General features: G+C 48.4%; 1 long non-coding RNA gene across 1 annotated transcript; it reads left to right on the top strand.

Moving 5' to 3' along the window:
• The first annotated feature begins 2,856 nt into the window (after nucleotides 1–2,856).
• LOC141021518 (uncharacterized) lies at nucleotides 2,857–5,115 on the top strand. The gene is made up of 3 exons (XR_012182834.1): nucleotides 2,857–3,787; nucleotides 3,866–4,166; nucleotides 4,952–5,115. It is a non-coding gene; the product is annotated as an uncharacterized lncRNA (long non-coding RNA).
• Nucleotides 5,116–8,231: the final 3,116 nt, after the last annotated feature.

Here is an 8,231-nt window from a genome sequence, read left to right as displayed (position 1 = left end):
GGATTGTGCGTGTGTATGCTTGCAAGAGGAAGAGTGCTTGTGATAAAGGTTAGTGAAAAGAGTCATAAATGGTTACGAGAGGGAGGGAGGGTTATATCGAGAGCATGTGTGCGAGAAAGACACCTCGGGAGAGAGTGTGTGAGCATGTGTGAGAGACCACCGATGGAGAGTGAAACTACACGTACAAGAGTGCTGTACACATTGATTAAAGATATAAATTGTATCCAAATATTAGGATGGGATCATGATATTTGCAATTCGCGTAAGGAATGGTCATTGATCCATCAGACATCTAGATTCTATTGAATTTGAGCATGTCTATGTTATTATTCGACACAATTGATCCACATAGTTAGTATTTTGAACTCCAGACAATGCATCGCTTTAGCAATCGAATATAAACATGAGTATAGTTCATGTTGTGTGTGTAAAGCACAGTATACATACGAAAGTTACACAATGAACATTATAAATAGCTACCTATGAACTAGCATACATTTGAATTCAACTTAAGGTGGTTTAAAAAAATCGAATTCAACATGAAGTCCATTCAATTATTTGAATTTGATATCATGGCATTTGTAAATCATACCTAAATTATGGGGGCACCAATCTTTGCTCTGATTTTGTACATAATAGCATATATAGTCGTGTACAAAATAGATTCAAATTTAGCTCCTCCATTCCAAAATAATCGTAGTTATAGGATTTTCCAGTGTCAAAATTTCAAAAAGAAGCGGATAATTTAATGAGGTTTTCAAACATACAAGGTCAAATTTAACGTTGTCTATTTAGGTCAATCCTGAAAGTTCAAGAGTACTCTAAACGTGAATGCTTGTGTTTCAAAATTTCGAACGAAGTGCTAAAAGAGCCTCTACTTGCCCGAAACCGCGTGAGACCAATGTTTGGTAGTACAAGGAAATTACCTTTTTAATAACTCCGACCCGTGAAGCCTACCGGCCCGACGTCCAAAGGTCTAAACCGGGGTAGGTTTGTAGCTTCATCTAGACGCCGTGCAACCGCCTCCAAAAATCATTCATACACAATGGCCCCCTAAGCACACATGCGCGTGGCCGAAATCGCTCCCGCCCACTATTTGGGACACCTGGGAGTACCATCCAACCCCCGACCCGTAGTAGGTCCAAAATTTAAGAGGGGGCAAAGTTTGTACTTTCCCCAAATTTCAAACAAGCGCGTCCCATCTTCTGTTAAAAAAAGCCAAAAACAAGCGCGTCCCAGACCGAAACATGGTTCTCCCCCCTCCCCCCACCCACCCGTACGATTCCCCATTCGTACTCCGTGGGCGCAAAAACTACCTCTCCACCAGCCGCGAAACCCCGGCGTCCTCCGTCCGCCACCCAATTCCACCCATCAACCGCCGCCCTCCTCCATCACGCCGGAGCCGATACCCCGACGTCGTCATCCACCGCAACCTCAACCGCAATGCCCTCCACGGCTAGTAGTTGAAGCCGAGGCCGATCCGTCCATACCCGAGCCAGTTCAACCACGCCGTCCTGCGCCTCACCGCTGCCGCTCCAACTTCGCCACCCTCCACCGCACCGGAGCTGTTCCTGCTACGCCATCCTTCGCCGCCTCGGATCTGCTTCCCCTCCGCCGACATACGACCACGGCAACACAGACAACAATTTGGCCATGGGTTCGTCCAAGCCTGCACCCTCCTCCAGAACATCGGTTTCCCTGGCAAAAGGAAGAAGATCGGCGCAACATGTGGAGGCGACCACACCGGCAACCGAAAATGGTACTCCTCTTCCCTTATTCGTGCAAATCTTACGTGTCTGCTTGCATGGTATTCATCCCACAGAAGACACTAGTTGACCGCTTCTTCTTGATACTAGTAACTCGCGATGCACATGGTTTCTCCTCATATACTATTTCACCTTAGCTAGAGGTCCGTCGCCCCCCTGAATTTCAATTGCTGGTCAGTTGATTCCCAATTAACGGAAGCATTCCCCGGTGTAACAGGCGCTAGTCCGCCTATTACACCGGGGAAGCAGCTACTGGCACCCGATCTGGAGGTAGGCCGGGATTAAAGGGATGGCCTGGAGGCGCTACCAAGCACGGCGGTGGTGTGAGGTCGAGGGGAGGGCGGGGCGGCAGAGGCAGGGGTCTGGGCCGGTGGTCGCTGGCGGTTCGAGAAAGATCATCAATAGTGACTGGCGGGAGGTAGACGAAGGCCATCTGCCCGTTCCTTATAGATTGGACGGTTCATTAAAAAATCGACTGATCTATTTATTTTCAGTCGACTGTTATCTTGATATGACCACACGTGGAGGTGTGCTGGAGGAGTACCTGCATTTCCTGTTGTAACGCCCCGAGACCGACGCTCCAGATGTCCTACTTGTTTTGCGTGCCAGCTGTGTTATTTATTTGTTTGTTGCATTTCATCATCGCATCATGTGCATTGCATCCGCATTTGTTTTTTAAAACTTGCATCCGCTCGTAGTTGCCGCTTCTTCCGTTTCTCGGTTGACCTTCTCTCTGATCAACCGGACCGCTCTCTTCTCTCTCTTTTCTGAGATCATCAAACCCCTTGCCTTCGTTGATCGTTCCGAGACCAACCGGGTTTTTCGAGTCCCTCTTGTCTGGCCGCTTAATCTTTCTCCACAGTGCAAAACCCCTTCTCGCACGCGTCCGAAACCTATCCCGAACCCGACCTGCTCGGTCGTGACCGTTGGATTCAGATCATCCCCAAACATCTATAAAACATCTCCGTTTTCTTTTTGGACTCCCTATCTATTTTTCTCGACCGCCCGATTACGATCGGACGGAACGAATTAATCCCTACCCTAATCCCCTACCTATTTAAATAGACCAACCCTAAATTCTAGGGGATTTGTCCCTGCCGCCGCCGCCGCACTCATCTCCCACCTCGAGATCCCCTCGCCCAATCTCCTTGGATCCCCTCGCCCAGCCAACCACCGAGCGACAGCCTCCTCGGATCCGAGGCCTCCCCAAGCCGCTGCCTTGCCTCCACTCTATCAGCACACGCCACCGGAGCCCCGAGCTGCTGCTGCTCCAAGGATGGCCTCCTCTACCCCGGTCTCTTCTCCCATGGATCCCTCCTTCTCCTCGCGTCGAGCACCAGCGCTCCAGGGCCGGCCTTCTGCTGTTCGTCCTCGTCGGTTCTCGCAACACTAGTGCCGCCGGTAGCCGCGCCGCCCGATCCTCCTCACCGACGGCAACTCCAGTAGGTCTCCGCCATGGATGCCAGGAGCGCCCGTGCGCCGCATGCCCGAACCCCTGTCTTGCTCCGCCTCGCGTGGCCGGTGACCGGCAGATGAGCACCTCCGCCCCTCTTCCTTCCCGTCCAACTCTGGTTCTTCCCCCTCTCTCTCTGTACCTCTCCTTCTCTCTCTCACAGGAACCGGAGCGCCGCCTGACTCCCTCGATCTGCGATGGGAAACTCCTCAAGCCGTCACCATCTTCTTCCAGGAGCCCGTCGCCTTCTCTGCTTCCCCTCCTCGTGCCTCGCCGGTAGCAAGCTCCGCAGCGCCAAGTTCCCCTGCTCGGTCCCCTACTTCCTCTGTGTCGAGCAGCAGCTCGACCGCTGCGCTCACTCGCGTGCACCGCCCGCACTTGGCCCACCTGCTCCTCCGCGGACCCAGCAACCGCGCCAGGTCCGTCGCCACGCCTTCGTCTCCTTCAAGCAGCAGCAGCCCCGTGCGCCTTCGACCATGCCTGACCCCGAGCCGCTACCTTCCCCTCGCCTCCCCGTGCAGTCCACCCAAGGCCGTCTCGAGCCCTGCCCAGGGCAGCCAAGCCGCCGGTGAGCTCCTCCACCGCGCGCACCCCCAACTCCTCTCCTTCTCTCTGAATGCACTCCCTCTCTGTCTTTCTTCCACAGGGAACCGACGCCGCCCCTGAGCTCCGCGCACGCCGCCGTTGCCCAGATCCGGCGCCGGCCGACCGGATCCGCCCCATCTCCACCTCGCCGACCTTCCCTGCAGCCGCCGTCACTCCCCTTCAAGTCCCACGCCGTCATTGCTGTCCCCTGCTGCTGCCGCTGTTTCCCCTGTCGAACGAACGAGCACGAAGCCCCAGCGCTCGCGCCTGGGCCACCTCTACTTCGGCCCAGCGGCTCCCCTCCGTCGCGTGTGGCCCAGCGCCCCAAGCTGGCCTCCTCTGCCTCGGCCTTTAGGCCCAGTGTGAGCAGCCCCTCTCTTGTGCACTATTGGCCCAGCCTGCATATTCGGCCCGATATGTTTTTTCCTGGTCCTGCGAATTTTGCCAATTATCCAGAGAACTGCAGTTTTACAGAAAAACCCTCAAACGTCATGCATATAATAACTCTTTAACAGTGCATCATATGTAAAAACTTTATATATGAAAAATGCTCAGAATTTCATCTAGTTTCAAAATATGCTGCTTACATCCTTGTTTAAAATGTTTAAAATGCTTCTTGCATTTATTTTGCTAAATGCCATGCTAAATGCTTTAATTCATAACTAATTAACCGTAACTCGGAATTTAATAAACTTTCTATGTAAATGGGGTAGAAAAATGCCTAGTTTAACATGGTACACTTTATTTTGCTGTTTAACAACATTAAAATTGTGTTTAGGGCAGAACAGTACCAAATCAAAATATGCACAAGAGGATTTTCCGGAATTGTTGTTTGTTATTTCCGGCCTCATTGAAACTTGCCTAAATAGATAGTTTATTTATGCTTCACCCCTTGCCATGTTTAACAACATTTAATATTGTTGGGTACATAAACGGGAGAGAACTATATAATTGATGTGGTGTTTTGCCAATATGCAACTCGTTGCATATTGAGCTCCACTTAACTTGTAGAGTTGTTTGTTGCACTTTTCCATGCCATGCCTCTTCAAATCGAACATGCATCATACTTGATTGTGCATCATGCCATGTTTATGTGGTGGTTGTTTACTATGTTGTTTGTTTCTTTCCGGGTTGCTTCTCTTGTTAGCTTCGGTTTCGTTCCGGAGTTGTGAGGATTCGTTCGACTACGTCCGTTTGTCTTCTTCATGGACTCATTCTTCTTCCTTGCGGGATCTCAGGCAAGATGACCCTACCCTCGAAATCACTTCTATCTTTGCTTGCTAGTTGTTCGCTCTATTGCTATGCCGCGCTACCTACCACTTGCTATATCATGCCTCCCATATTGCCATGTCAAGCCTCTAACCCACCTTTCCAAGCAAACCGTTGTTTGGCTATGTTACCGCTTTTGCTCAGCCCCTAGTATAGCGTTGCTAGTTGCAGGTGAAGATGAAGTTTGTTCCATGTTGGGACATGGATATTGTTGGGATATCACAATATCTCTTATTTTAATTAATGCATTTATATACTTGGTAAAGGGTGGAAGACTCGGCCTTATGCCTGGTATTTTGTTCCACTCTTGCCGCCCTAGTTTCCGTCATACCGGTGTTATGTTCCTTGATTTTGCGTTCCTTACATGGTTGGGTGATTTATGGGACCCCCTTGACAGTTCGCTTTGAATAAAACTCCTCCAGCAAGGCCCAACCTTGGTTTTACCATTTGCTACCACCTATCCCCTTTTCCCTTGGGTTCTACAGACTCATGGGTCATCTTTATTTTAGACCCCCCGGGCCAGTGCTCCTTCGAGTGTTGGTCCGAACTGAGCTGCCTGCGGGGCCACCTTGGGGAAACTTGAGGGCTGGTTTTACTCGTAGCTAGTCTCATCCGGTGTTGCCCTGAGAACGAGATATGTGCAACTCCTATCGGGATTTGTCGGCACATCGGGTGGCTTTGCTGGTCTTGTTTTACCATTGTCGAAATGTCTTGTAAACCGGGATTCCAAGACTGATCGGGTCTTCCCGGGAGAAGGAATATCCTTCGTTGACCGTGAGAGCTTATAATGGGCTAAGTTGGGACACCCCTGCATGGTATTATCTTTCGAAAGCCACGCCCGCGGTTATGTGGCAGATGGGAATTTGTTAATATCCGGTTGTAGAGAACTTGACACCTGACTTAATTAAAAAATACATCAACCGCATGTGTAGCCGTGATGGTCTCTTCTCGGCGGAGTCCGGGAAGTGAACACGGTTCTTGTGTTATGTTTGACGTAAGTAGGGGTTCAGGATTACTTCTTGATCATTGCTAGCTTCACGACCGTTCTGTTGCTTCTCTTCTCGCTCTTATTTGCGTATGTTAGCCACCATATATGCTTAGTGCTTGCTGCAGCTCCACCTCATTACCCTATCCTACCCATAAGCTTAAATAGTCTTGATCTCGCGGGTGTGAGATTGCTGAGTCCTCGTGACTCACAGATACTTCCAAAACAGTTGCAGGTGTCGAGGATACCAGTGCAGGTGACGCAACTGAGCTCAAGTGGGAGCTCGATGAAGATCTTGTTCGTTGTGTTGTTTCGTTTCCTATTGATCAGTAGTGGAGCCCAGTTGGGATGATCAGGGATCTAGCAGTTGGGGTTGTCTTCTTTTATTTTCGTTTCGTAGTCGGACCTATGTGTGTACTCTGATTGATGTATGATTTATTTATGTATTGTGTGAAGTGGCGGTTGTAAGCCAACTCTTTATCCCATTCTTGTTCATTACATGGGATTGTGTGAAGATGACCCTTCTTGCGACAAAACCACAATGCGGTTATGCCTCTAAGTCGTGCCTCGACACGTGGGAGATATAGCCGCATCGTGGTTGTTACAAGTTGGTAATCAGAGCCATCCCTGACTTAGGAGCCCCCTGCTTGATCGAATCGCTGGCGTTGTTGAGTCTAGAACAAAAATGTTTTGAGTCTTAGGATTATATATATCGGAGAGTAGGATTCTTTTTACTCCTCAGTCCCTTCGTCACTCTGGTGAGGCCTCTTGACGTAGAAGTTTTGACTTTTCTCTCCTCAAATTTCACTAAAAAAAATTTAGGATCACGCGGGTATCTTGGAATCGTTCCGGTGGTTTTGTGACGAGAACATTGTTCTTGGTGCCTCCTGACATTTAGGGGTTGTGGCAGTGTCCCGGGGAGTTGAGCTCCGAGGTGTTGTCGTCACAATTTTATCGCTGCAATTCTGGAATACCTGAGTTTCGCCGACATCAAAAATCTCTTTTATGCAGTTGTTGGTGAGATCACCTCGACGCCACCTAGTACTGGGGCGGGAGTTCGGGAGTATTGCCATAACTCGTATAACGGATGCTTTTCGAAGGTTGAGGTACACGATTTCCGAAGGTTTCTTGGTTATGTGTTGAAGGATGGATACAGCTGGATCTAGGTATTGTTAGTTTGGGTGAGATATATTGTGTCCCCTGTATCCCCAACACTAGATTGCGTAACCAGAAAGTTTCGGGAGTTTATAAGTGGGAATTCAAGTATCTCGCAGGATATCTTTCCAACACACACATTATACGATATGGGATCTATCATATGTTTGTTTCCGGCTTATTTTGCAAGCCAATCCTTTGTTTTGTTTTAAGTTGTGGTATTCGAGTTGCTTCATTGTCAGGTTTTGATTACCTACCTTTTCTAAGTGGTGTTCTCATATTGCTATGTGAATACTAATCCTTCTTGATCATCGAGGTTGTCATGTTAATTTTTTTCCAACCGGCGTGCTTCTCTTCAAGTGGATCCGATCATTTCAACATTTGCGAGATCAATTCTAAGTTTTCTCAATGGTGTTCGTTTCATCCGACCCAATTTACCTTTGTTTTCCCACCCTCCCACCCTTTTCTTCAAGGACTCAGATTTCTTAATCAAGTACCCTTTTTATTGATGTGAAGTCTCTTCATTCCTTTCTTTCAATGTTCTTATCCGGTGATTTCCCATGAAGATACTAACGGAGCTTCAAGTCTATTATTCTTCATTTTTTTCTTCTCCGGTGGACTCAAGTCAAGCTTTCAGTGTTGATCGTATTCTTTTCCTTGTTTCAAATGCTTTCTCATGTCGGTGCATCTCTTAATCATCCACCTTTTGCTATTCATGTTATCTGGAGTGCTGAAGATATCTCAGAAGATTCGCATTTCCATTCCCAATCCGTTGAAGCTATCTCGAGGTTGGTATCTCTTTTGAGCCATTTAATTCAACCAGTGCAATCTCCTTTTCAAGTAATCATTTCAACGGTGTTTCTTTTGAGTGGGCCCTAACCCACAGGTCTTTTCCCAGGATCTTACCTGACTCCTCTAATTTTCCCGGAGCTATTCCCAAATTCATTTCAAAGTTTGACGTAAGAATGAGTCATCATCACTCAAATGTCTTTCTCCAAGATCTTCCAAATTCTTTTCA

This window comes from Aegilops tauschii, chromosome 4 (assembly GCF_002575655.3).
Source record: "Aegilops tauschii subsp. strangulata cultivar AL8/78 chromosome 4, Aet v6.0, whole genome shotgun sequence".
Taxonomy (NCBI): Eukaryota; Viridiplantae; Streptophyta; class Magnoliopsida; order Poales; family Poaceae; genus Aegilops; species Aegilops tauschii.
This window is presented reverse-complemented; position numbering and strand designations above follow the sequence as displayed.